Consider the following 13357-nt stretch of genomic DNA (forward strand, 5'->3'; position numbering starts at 1 on the left):
GGAAGGAATGCTGGGGAGAAAAATGAGTGGTTTAAAAAGAAGTATAGATATGATCTTTGTCCTAACGATGGAAACAAGCTGGACCCAAACTTGTGAAAACAGCTTCCTCCCTCTCTAAATCTGATTGTTGTTGGCATCTGTCTATAGCAAGTTACCATCAATGTAACTTTGGCTCTTTGGAATTCCATCCTGTGATTTGGGATTAAAAGAAGTTAGAACTGGAATGGGCTTCCCAGGTGGCGCTAATGGTTAAGAACCTGCCTGCCAATGCAGGAGATGTAAGAGATGTGGGTTCAATCCCTGGGTTGGGAAGACTCCAAGGAGGAGTCCACTGGGATGGCAATCCACTCCAGTATTCTTGCCTGGAGAATCCTATGAATAGAGGAGTCTGGTGGACTACAGTCCATATTGTTGCAAAGGGTCTGACATGACTAAGTGGCTAATACACACAAGAACTGGAAGGGATATTAGTGATCAATCAGTCAGGCCGTCTCTTTTACAGTGAGCACCTGGAGATGGGAGCCAGTTGCCCAAAGCCACATAAGTCATTAGTGACAGAGCCACTCCTAGAATTCCTGTTTCTCAACTCCCAGTATAGCACCTCTTTCCAGCATGCTTTCTTTGCTCAGAGAATATCTGTTTTAATCCACATTCATTGTGAACTTGCTCCAAAATGTCTGCTTTGCAATGACTTTGCAGACCTAGCTGGCTTTGGATTCCATAGACGTCATTCATTCGTTCCTTCTCTATCCAGCCACACTTGAGGGGAATATTTGTTATTTCACTTAGACCATTAGTATTAAGGATAAATGATGCTCTGTGTATTTATTTTAAATAACTTGGAAAATAATCTCCTTGGTTTTTATGTAAGGTTTGCAACAATCTCCCTTGGAAGCCAGTGTGAAGATGAAGAAGGCTACATGTGATTTAAATTTAAAGATGGGCCAGATATGACCTGTGATCAATTTTCAGTGGCTGTTGTGCACTGGGGTTGCAGCGACATTAAGGAAAGCTTGTAAAATACCTAACAGAGCACTTAAAAATCTAATAAATAAGAAATACAATGCCACTGTCAGAAGCCTTGATGGAGGTTGGAGGGAGCCAGGGAAGTAATTTGTGCAATAAATCCTGTGAATTCCTATTATTTTTTTCCCCTTCAGACAGGCTAAAAATAGAAGTCCCAAATAAATAAATATATATCAGAGGAAGAAAAGAGAAAATGGTGATTTGGAATGAATCGCTTGATGGTTTAAGCTGACAATCTAGAAATTGGAATGAGAGATTATAAGTATGGGGTATGATATCACCATGTCTTTTAGGGAGCCATATTTGATTTGGCAAAATACCTATTAATTAAGGGCCAGTTGGGGGAAAATGTTGCCATGTCCCTTAGAAACAGATCAAGGCAAATAAGGTGAAGACCCAGGAAAGTATGAATTTAGTCCTTACTTGGCTGATGTCTTCTGGACATTCCAGGGTCTGAGTTCTTCTTTATGGTCATTAATAACCATGACCGAAGGTGTTTCAGCTCTGATGTCTCCAACCATCTGGCTTCCCCTCCTATCACACAACTACTTTTCATTGAGGCCAATGGACACTTATCATATTTTATCCCTTGCTTCATGTGGCACTGATATTGACTCCCTGAAATGGGCCTTTCTCAGCATTCATACCTGCAGCTTGTGCTTTTCCTCCTGTTGCTCATCCCTGTGTTCTCAGTATCCTTTGCTGGCTCCTTATCACCACTTGTGTTTGAATATTAATGTCCCAGGGGCTGTCCTTCACGCTCCTCTCACCCCACACATTCCGAGCAGCTTTGAGACTCTCAACTTTCTGTCCTCACCCATTATATGTCTTAGCTCCATGTTTTCAAATTCTTTCTACATCTGTGCTGTTTAATATAGTTGCTGCTAGTAACATGTGGCCTTTTAAATTAAAAATCTCAAAATAAAATAAAATTTAACAGTTGGATTTTCATTCCCATAAACCACATTTAAAAAATTGAAGTATAGGTGATTTACAATGCTGTCTTAGTTTCAAGTGTACAGCAAGAAGCTTCAGTTATACATAAATATATATATACACATATATATATGTCTACTCTTTTTCAGATTCTTTCCCATTATGGGTTATTACAAGATATTGTATATAGTTCCCTGTGATATTCTGTAGGTCCTTGTTGTTTATCTACTTTATACATAATGATATGTATCTGTTAATCCCAAACTCCTAATTTATTCCTCTCTGCCCCCTCTGCCCATTTGGTAACCATAGGTTTGTTTTCTATGTCTGTGAGTCTATTTCTGCTTTGTAGATAAGCTCATTTGTGCAATTTTTAAGACTCCACAGATAAATAATATCATAGGATACTGTCTGTCTGGCTTACTTCAGTGAGTATAGTCATCTCCACATCCATCCATGTTGCTGCAAATGGCATCACTTCATTCTTTTGTAACGGCTGAATAGTATTTCATTATATATACAGATACAACATCTTCTTTGTGCATTTATCTATTGATGGCCATTTGGGTTGTTTCCATGTCTTGGCTATTGTAGATGGTCACACAAACCACATTTTAAGGGCTTGATAGCTGTGTGTGGCTTTCATGTTGGACAGTGCAGCTATAGAACACTGCCATCATTGCAGAAAGTTTTTTTTTTTTTTGTCCAGCCCTGTGGCTTGTGGGGGCTTAGCTCCCCAACCACAGATTGAACCCGGGCCCTTGGCAGTGAAAGCACAGAGTCCAAACCATTGGGCCACCAGGGAATTCCCCGAAGAAAGCTCTGTTGGACATGCTGTTCTAGTTATTGCCACCTGAATAGTTGGAGAAGACTCTTGAGAGTCCCTTGGACTGCAAGGAGATCCAACCAGTCCATCCTAAAGGAGATCAGTCCTGGGTGTTCATTGGAAGGACTGATGTTGAAGCTGAAACTCCAATAGTTTGGCCACCTGATGTGAAGAACTGACTCATTGGGAAAGACCCTGATGCTGGGAAAGACTGAAGGCAGGAGGAGAAGGGGAAGACAGAGGATGAGATGGTTGGATGGCGTCACTGACTCAATGGACATGGGTTTGGGTGGACTCTGGGAGTTGTTGATGGACAGGGAGGCCTGGCATGCTGCGGTTCATGGGGTCACAAAGAGTCGGACATGACTGAGCGACTGAACTGAACTGAATATTCCACAAACACCTCAAATTAATCCTGCCTCAAGTATATTATCAGATTAACTTTGGTGTGCATGGAAAAGGCTGACAAAAAGACACAAGAGAGGGGGGAAAAAACACCTTTCAGTTGTAAGTAATATAAAACCCATCTCAATGGTCTTAAATCATAAGGGGAGTTTTTTGAGCCATGTTACTAAATGGTCTAAAAGAAGGGTGAGTTCTAGCAATTCAGCAACATTATCAAGGACTACTATGTCTCTACTGTATCTGTAGTGTTGACTTCATCCAAAGGCCAGCACCGATTATAGACACAAGGTGGCTTCCAGAAACTTCCAAAGCAACAAACTTCCTCACTCTTGTTTAAGGAAGACAGGGGTAGTTTCAGGTACAGAACACAGTGTTTTTTTTTTTTTTGGCAGATTATATTCCATTATACCTTATTAGAAGATATTGGTATAATTTCCTGAGCTATACAATTGATCCTTGATACTTATCTACTTTATGTATAATAGTTTGTATCTCTGGGCTTCCCTGATAGCTCAGATGATAAAGAATCTACTTGCAATGTGGGAGACCAGGGTTCAGTCTCTGAGTCAGGAAGATTCCTTGGAGTAGGGAATGGCAACCCACTCCAGCATTCTTGCCTGGAGAATCCCACAGACAGAGGAACCTAGCAGGCTACAGCCCATGGGGTCACAAAGGATCAGACACCACTAAGTGACTAACACTTTCACTTTCAGTTTGCATCTGTTAATTCCTTACTCTGAATTTGGCCCTTCCTCCCTCCCTTTCCCCTTTAGTAACCTTAAGTTTGTGTCATATGCCTGTGAGTCTGTTTCTGTTTTGTATATAGATTCATTTGTATTAAAATTATTTTTTAGAGTCCATGTTAAGTGATATAGTATTTATCTTTCTCTGACTTATTTCACTAAGCATTATAGTCTCTAGATCCATCCATGTTGTTGCAAATGGCAATATTTCTTATGGCAATATTTCTTTTTATGGCTGAGTAATTTTCCACTGTATATATGTACCATATCTTCTTAAGCCAGCTATCTGTTGATTGGCACTTGGGTTGCTGCCGTGTCATGGTTATTGTAAATAGTGCTTTTGCCTTGGCATTATCAATCAAAATCTTGAGATTCACTTTGGTTGGATCAGTGCATGCTGACTGCCTATGCCTGAACCAATCACTGTGGCCAGAGGCATGGAAAGTATTGACTGGCTTAGTGCAATGGTCCATCTCCAGATCTGGAATCACTTGGAATGAGCTTTTCCTGATGCACGAGCATTCTCAGACAGGAACTGGGAGCTTCAGGGAAGACATGACAGAAACATGAATCGGAGGTCTTACCCACAGACGTCTGATAGGAGGGGATAGCATGATTTTAAAAGGAGATTGATCAGTGGAGTTCATTTTGAGTCTGCTTTATTTTCCAGAGAAGGCAATGGCAACCCACTCCAGTGTTCTTGCCTGGAGAATCCCCATGGACAGAGGATCCTGGCAGGCTACAGTCCATAGGATCACAAACAGTCGGACAGGACTGAAGTGACTTAGCATGCACACACACATTCTTTCTCAAGTTGGGGAAAGAAATACAAAGAATCAGGAAAGGGGATGGAAGCAGACATATCGTCAATGAACACAGCACCATACTTCCTGGTTCAGACGGGCAAAAGGTAAAACTGCTTCTCCAGTGGCACAACCAATTGTGATAGATGCCAAAATTAGAACAGAAAGCTTCTCTATAATTTTTATACTGCTTTATTTGTTTGCCAATACTCCATACCATTGGTAAGAAAAGCAAAAAGTCTTCTTAAAATTTCTGGAAAAATGCACTTCGTTGCATGGGACCAGAAGACAGTAAGTTCACGTCTTTTCAGCAAGTATTAGGACAAGTATTCAAGTGGATCAGACTGAAACTGCTTTCCTTCTGCATCTAATGAGCATCTTAAATGCAGAGAGAGAAAGCAGCCTCACAACCTCCATTAACAAATAGTACTTTATTCAGAGAGCCTTAAAAATGTCTTTTAGCTTTAAGTATTTGTCCCATCTAGAGGGTATCCAGTGGAGGGGCTTCAGTTTTCTTTAAGTAATTCGGTGCTGGGGAAAATTGTCCAGAACTTGTTGAAATTTTTTTTGCATAACTGCAAGTAAAGATTTTTCTCTGAAGTTGCTTAAGATTATCTTTTTCAAAGTCAGAACTTCGGAAATGTGTCCACTGTGGCAAGCCATCCTGATAATTGTCTATGAAGCTCTGGAAAGTGGTGGAGTAGAAGCCATCCAGTGTTCTGGGCTCAATTGTATTCCCCAGAAAGATATGCTGAAGCGCAAACCTCCAGAGCTTGTAAATAAGATTTTATTTGCAAATGAGGTCTTTGCAGATGTAATCAATTAAAGATGAGGTCACACCCAATTGGGGTGGGCCCCAATCCAAAGACTGGTGTCATCTGGATACAGAAATAGAAGCAGAGGCAAGAAGTGAGGACAGAGGCAGAGGCGGGATGGGTACAGCTGCCAGCCAAAAAACAACAAACACTGTTCGAAGCCACAAAAGCTGGAAAGAGGCAATGTAGACTTTGTCCCTAGACCTTTCAGATGGTGTCTGACTCTGCCAACACCTTGATCTTGGACTTCTGGGTCCAAAAGCATGAAAGAAAGAATTTCTGTTGTTTGAAGATCCCCTCTGTGTGGTAGTTTGTTATGGCAGCCTGAGCAAACTCTTATAGCCACCATGGGCTCCGAGGTCCTCTCCCAGTTAGAACAAGACCCAATCTCTGCCATCCCTGGCTCTTCAGAGAAACTCAGGTCCTAAACTGTCAGACTGACTCAGAGTGACCTTGCAAATACCCCATTCTGCTGCTATGGCCACCTGCTGGAGTTGCTGTGTCATTTTTTTGCTTCCCAATCTTTTTTAAAAAATTATTTATTTATTTGGCTGTGCTGGGTCTTATTGCAGCATGCATGACCTTTGATCTTTGTTGTGACATGTGGAATCTTAAGCTTCAGCATGCAGGATCTAGTTCCCTGATGAAGGGTTGAACCTGGGCTCCCTGCATTGGAAAGGTGGAATCTCAGCCACTGGACACCATGGTAGTCATGCTTCCCAACTTTGAAGACTCCTTCGATCTTCTGAGTTAAGTCTCAACAGCCAGGTAACACAATTTAGTTACAACAGGGGAGATTTGGAGAGAGAAGCCATACATGATCCAATTTTCGGGGTATGAATTCACTCCTGAGCCCAAAAACTTTTGCACCTTCTGGTAGAAGGCCATTGACTACAAGAGCTACTTCTGAAATCTAATGACTGGAGCCTTGGATAAGATGCTTAAGATCTATAAACCTCCAGTTCCTAATCTGTAAACTGGGTCTATAATTCCTGCTCTGTCAATTTCTTGGGGTTTTGGGGGGATCAAATGAGAGCGAATATGAGTGAACCAGTTTGAAATGAAAATTGCTTACAAATCTAAGGTATTGATTTTATCAGGATGGCCACAAAACCCAATTTGAAGGAGGGAGGGAGAAAGTGTTAGAGTGGGAGGCTGCGGGAATTTAATACCAGGATGTTTCTAAAGCAGAACTCAGAATGGAGAACTGCTCAAGGTCAACCAGCAGAACCAGAGATCTTTAACCAGAGTTTGGCTCTCTAAAATTCACCATTCTGCCCCATTCCTCACTCCAACAGCCTGTCAGTTCAGTTCAGTTCAGTTGCTCAGTCGTGTCCAACTCTTTGCAACCCCATGAACTGCAGCACACCAGGCTTCCCTGTCCATCACCAACTCAAGTTTGGAGCATGCTCAAACTCATGTCCATTGAGTCAGTGATGCCATCCAACCATCTCATCCTCTGTTGAGCCTTTCTCCCCCCACCTTCAACCTGTCCCAGCATCAGGGTCTTTTCAAATGAGTCAGTTCTTCACATCAAGTGGCCAAAGTATTGGAATTTCAGCTTCAGCATGAGTCCTTTCAATGAATATTCACGACTGATTTCCTTTAGGATTGACTTTAGGATTGACAACAGCTTCTACACATTTGTTTTTTGTTTGTTTTATTTATTTATTTACTTATAATTTTTATTTAGCAGGCAGGTCCCTGGTGACTCAGATCCCCTGGAGAAGGAAATGGCAACCCACACCAATATTCTTGCCTGGAGAATCCCATGGACCGAGGAGCCTGGCAGGCTACAGTCCGTGGGGTCACAGAGTCGGACTTCACTTTCACTTTCAATTTTTATTTTATATTGGAGTATAGTTTATTTATGATGTGTTAGTTTCAGGTGTTCAGCAAGGTAGTTCAGTTATACATGTCCAACTCTTTGCTACCCCATGGACTGTAGCCTACCAGGCTTCTCTGCCCATGGGATTTTCCAGGCAAGAGTACTGGAGTGGGGTGCCATTTCCTTCTCCAGAGGATCTTCCCGACCCAGGGATTGAACCCGGGTCTCCCGCATTGTAGGAAGACGCTTTACCGTCTGAGCCACCAGGGAAGTCATAGTTATACATATACATATATCCATTCTTTTCCAGATTGCTGTTGTTCAGTCACTCAGTCATGACTCTTTGCAACCCCCTGGACTGCAGCAGGGCAGGCTTCTTTGTCCTTCACTATCTCCTGGAGTTTGCTCAAATTCATGTCTGTTGAGTCGATGATGCCATTCAACCATCTCATCCTCTGTCTCCACCACCCCCTACCCTTTTCTTCTTGCCCTCAATCTTTCCCAGCATCAAGGTCTTTTCCAATGAGTTGGCTCTTCGAATCTAGGGAAATACTAGAATATTGAGTAGCGTTCCCTGTGCTATACAGTGAGTCCTTGTGGTTTACCTGTTTCATAGACAATAGTGTGTCTATGTTCATCCCAAACTCCTAATTTATCCCTTCCCTCCCGACCCTCCCCCTTTGGTAACCATAAGTTTGTTTTCTAATCTGTGAGTCTGTTTCTGTTCTGTAAATTCATTTGTATCTTTTTAGATCTCACATGTAAGTGTAATTATATGGTATTTGTCTTTTTCCATCTGTCTTACTTCACTTAGCACAATAAAGACTATACTTTCAGGGATCATTTCTAATAGTTTGTTACACATTTTCTTCTTTAAATTATTTTTTATAATTTAGGACATTTCTGCCTCTGCTTCTCCCCCTCTCAATTCCTATCCTCTCTCTATCCTCTATTCCTCACCCTCTTTCTCTCCCTCTCAAACCCCATCTTTCTTCTGAAAGGTTTCAAGTAGAATGAATTCAGTGTTCTCAGCCAAGTCTCTGCATAAAGAGCTCACTATGTACTTTAACAAAAATTATCTTCTTTGAAGAATCCCTACTTTAATCTCCCCCAAGGCAGGTTTTTGTGGTGTTAGAACAAAATGACACAATTCTCTTCAAACTAAAAGCCTTATTAAGTAGCATTCAGAAAATCTTGCCGCTTCCTCTTCTTACCTTCCTTGTAATTGGAGGCTTAATTAATTGGATGAGTTTCCATGATTTTTTAATAGCATGTGGTTATTAGGACTAATCAAATACTCCAGAATAATTGTCTCAACTTTTAGAGGGGGGTGATGAACATCTCTAACATTGTTAAGATTTAAAAAATACAGCTTGACTGAGTTAAAACTTTGTTCTATATCATGCATGTCTCAGTGGGGCTGAAACCAACACATACCTGAGCCAACAGCCTTTCCTGGCAGATGTGGACCCAGCAGGTGACCCCGACCAGGAGAACATCTCTTTCATGTGAGGTCTCTTGTCAGGCTATGAAAAGCTTGGTTGTTTCAGCGAGACCTGTTTGAAGATCTGATTACAGAAATGGGGGAGAGACCTTTCAATTATATCATGTGGTGTCATCTCACCAGGGAGACAATAACCACCACCCCAGGCTGGAAATGCCTCCGTCCCTACTGACTATGGGACTTCAGAAAAGTGTAGGGGTCATGAGGTTCTCAGCAGGAGAGTGGAGCTTAATGATTCCTGCCCTTACCTGCCCCATCCACAAGAGAGACTGTCAGCAACCTTGACATCGAACTGCAAAACTGTGTAAGTGGGAAGTGCTATTTTCCATGTAGTAAATGATCTGAGCGACCACAGAGAGACCGGAATGGGGCTGGTAGATGTCCCCTGTACCATGACTTTCTTTGACTTAAACATCAAGTGAGCTTCCAACCCAGCCCCTGCTCGGGAGTTGGCCTTGACGCTCTGATTCAAAGGGGACGACTCTTTAGGACTCCCTGACATGTCCTTCCCCATTGATTTTGCACTACCCTCAAAGAGTGTCATACCCAGAGACGTCCCATAGCAAACTTAGTCCTTCCATCCCCCGTGGTCCTGCGGCTCCCGTGGCTGCTCCCCTGTGGTTGCTGAAGGCAAAGCCTTAGACCACCAGCGAGGGGGAGGCCACCCTCAGCTTGGTACCTCCGGCCGCCCACTGCCAGTCCCACCGTGAGTGGAGACGCACCCGCAGGTCCAGACACTGCCGCCTGCCGCTCGTAGGTTTCAGGGACAGAGGACCACACCACGCCTCCATTTCCACCTTTGATCAGAAAGCTCAAAACAAAACAAAGCCTGGCCCCAGGACACACGCCTTACTCTTGTCAAATCTCCCCTCTTTTCTAAGGCCCAGGGCACAAGGAGGGGCTGGACCTGTCTCTGGCAGGGAGGGTGCTCTGGGAGGTCCCAGAGAATTGGTTTCCAGCAACTGTGAGGTCCTTGCTCAGGGGCTTTGATGCAAGCTTCCCTGCCAGGGAAGGTGGTGGCGCTGGTGAGGCCATTCCTCAGAGTCTCTGCCACTGGCTGGAGCTCACTCTCCTTCTTTGGCACCCTGATCCATGGAGTGGGCTGGCGGAGAAGCGGCAGGGACGCAGGGGGCCTGGGAAGCTTGGGGATGGCCCTTCTGCAGGCAGTCCTTCAGAAGGAGAATGAGGCTTCTTCACTCTTGCCAGTGCCTGCCTCACCCGTACCCCTCAGTGCCACCTTCCAGCAAGAAGAAGAATCCCTTCCCCTCTGTGGGCAGCTCTGGTACTGCCTCCAATGGCACATGAAGGTCGTCTCTGGTTACCCCCTTCTTCCCTGCAGTGTAGGCCGTGTAGTTTAGCTCCATTACTAAATTCATAAAATTGAGACAAGGTGTAGTGGTCAGATTGGAACCTGTTCAAGGGGACGAGAACTGAACCTGGGCTTAAGAATCCAGGAAATATAAGGTTTCCTGTGAATGTCTCTTCCGAGCCCATATCTGGTTCTTCCAGATTCCCAAGACAGGAGCCTGGAGTCATCCTCCCAACCCCTCCCACGACCCCACTGATCTTGTCAGTCAGCAACTGCATCCATTCATCTCCTAACTTTCTTCCAGGTCCGAACCCTGGTGCCTGCCCCTTCGCCCCATCAGGCTTCGTCCACACTTGGCTTCCTCCATGTGATTTCCTTTGGTCCCTCTTCAAACTATCTTTTCATACAGGCTGCATAGTGCTTTCTTTCAAAGTTGAGTCTGATCACGTCACTCACTCACTCACGCCGAATCCCCAGGGAGCTGGTATTGCCTCCAGGACATTAACCCAGCCCCGTGGCCTGACACCCAAGGTCCTTGAGGAAGTGGCTGGCTTCCCCAGGAATGCTTCAGCCATTGCTTGGCACATGCTCTTTCTCCCTGTTACTGTTGTTCCTCTATTCAGGGGTATGCCTGATTTTTTTTTAATGTGTAACATTTCTGAAATTCATACATGTCTGAACTGACACACATACTTTCATCCCCCACCCCACCCCTGCCCCGAGAAACTTAATAAATCAATGGTGCATCACAGAATCATAAGCGTATTGGATCAGAGGAGACAGTGTGGCAAGTGGCAGAAGGGACCATCACTTTGGCAAGTAAGGCAGGAAATGGGGAGAGCTGTTGTGTTCTGGACTTGATCTAGTGGAGCTGTCTGAAGGGGGATAGGAAGGGTCGAATTGGTCTTTTGACAAGATCTGACTAGAAGTCCAGTGAAGAGTGGATTGGGATAGGTGTTCCCAACCCCCTGGCCACAGATCAGTACTAGTCTGTGACCTGCTGGAACCAGCCACACAGTAGGAGGCGAGCGGCAGGTGAGCTGGTGAAGCTTCGTCTGTATTTACAGCTGCTTCTCATCTCTTATATCACCTCCTGAGCTCCACCTTCTGTCAGATCAGCAGCGGATTAGATACTCACAGGCGCTCGAACCCTACTGTGACCTGCACATGTGAGGGATCGATGAGAGTCTGATGAGAGTCTCTCTAATCCTGATGAGAGTCTAATGCCTGATGATCTGAGGTGGAGCTGAGGCAGTGATGCTAGTGCTGGGAAGCAGCTACCGATACAGATGATCACTAGCAGAGAGGTTTGACTGCGCAGGGGCCATAATAAATGAATTGCTTTCGGACTTTTACCAAAACCCTATCAGTGAGTGGAAAGTGACAATTAGCTGCATCTGGTGAGTGGTATAATTATTTCATTATATAGCACAATGTAATAATAATAGAAATAAATTGCACAATACATGCAAAGCCCTTGAATCATCCCCAAACCATCCTCCTGCCCCCGTTGGTGGAAAAATTATCTTCCACGAAACCAGCCCTGGTGCCAAAGAGTTTGGGGACGGCTGGATTGGATGATGGAAGGGGGATGGGAGAGAGAACAAGACTTTAGAAGCTGAAATGTCTAGAGGGCACTTTGCAGATAGACTTTAAAGTAGGGCCCCTTAACGTACAGTTAGTGCACATCGAGTGTGAGCCAACTTTTTCTGTAAAGGACCAGATGGTATCTCAGACTAATGAATGTCTTTAAGATATTCCAAAAAGCCTGCTCGGTAATCCTGCTTTAGTAACAGTGCATTGCCCAGTCCTTTCTGGCCAACAAGCATTTCCCGCAAGCTGAACCTCAAGTTTAATTGGTATTGTATCCTCTCGCTCTCACACATGGATGCCAGGCACAGCTTTAAGTACTGCGGATAATTCAAAGGTAATTAAGACTCCAGGAACTCAAAATCTAGTCAAAAAGAGAGATCAGCTGAACAACCAGAGAGGGATTCAAACATGCTGTATGAGAGATGTGACCCAAGGGCCATAAGAATACAGCTTCGATCTTTCTGGTCTAATGGAAGGCTTTGCTGAGAGCTAACACTGGAACTGGTCCTTGAAAGATGGAGTAGGGTTTGTCCCGGGAGAGGAAACAGCCTGAGTGGAGACACAAGGTGAAAATGGTGTGTTCTAGAAGAGAAAAGGGCCCCCAGGAAGAGAACTGGGGTGGACTGAGTGACTGCAGAGCCTGCAGGAGAGCTTAGAAAGGCAGATGGGGTCGGGGAGGGGGTGGTGTAGGCTGTGGAGGGCTTTGCCCACCCTGCCAAGGCCATGGAGTCTGATCCTGAAGGCACAGCTGACCAAACAAAGACAAATAGCGATTGCTCCCCGGACCCTGAAATACTAAACTTTGACATTAAAAATTGTAAAAATTCTCTCTAAAACTCAGTTCTCCTGCCCTCTCTGCTCTGACATCTACCTCAGTTGCAGTTCCAGCCACGTCTCAGAAACACCCCCACCCCCGCCAGCCCCGAGTTCTGTTCAGCTGCTCTTGGCCATGACGTGACAACTCTTCTTCCAAACAGTTAAATGCAAATTTTGGGTCTCCTCAATCTGTTTCCACTTATTCCCTATGGCGATTGAAAGATTTGCCTGATGGAAAGTGGGAAGACAAATTGTCTTCTCCTTGGAGACATCATCTCTGTGCCTGCCATTTAGAAATGATTCCAAGTTCATGCTTTGTGAAAAAAGTTACAAATTTCTCCCCGGCCTGGAGTTAGTGTACCCATCCATGAGTGACCTCGCCTGGGTCTAGGTGTGGTGTTCGCTGCAACACCCCATTGATGCAGCCTTGGGGAAGCGAATGAAGTCACGGATCAAAGTCACTGCTCTGCATTCATTCACTTATCAAATATTTATTAACAACTGATTAGGTGCCCAGCACTGGGCAAGTAGGAGGTACACACATGTGAACCAAAAAGTGTAAGTCAAATAGCACCACTTTGTAAAGAAACTGTACTCTAATAAAAATTAATTTAAAAAAACTACAAGTCTTCCCTGACTAGAATATAAGGTCCACGGAGCAGGGACTTGGCTTGTCTGAGTCACGGCTTTATTGCCAGTCCCTATCCTGGAGAAGGATATGGCAACCCACTCCAATATTCTTGTCTGGGAAAT

The sequence above is a fragment of the Bison bison genome, unplaced genomic scaffold (assembly GCF_000754665.1).
Source record: "Bison bison bison isolate TAMUID 2011002044 unplaced genomic scaffold, Bison_UMD1.0 scf7180017864061, whole genome shotgun sequence".
NCBI classification, from domain to species: domain Eukaryota; kingdom Metazoa; phylum Chordata; class Mammalia; order Artiodactyla; family Bovidae; genus Bison; species Bison bison.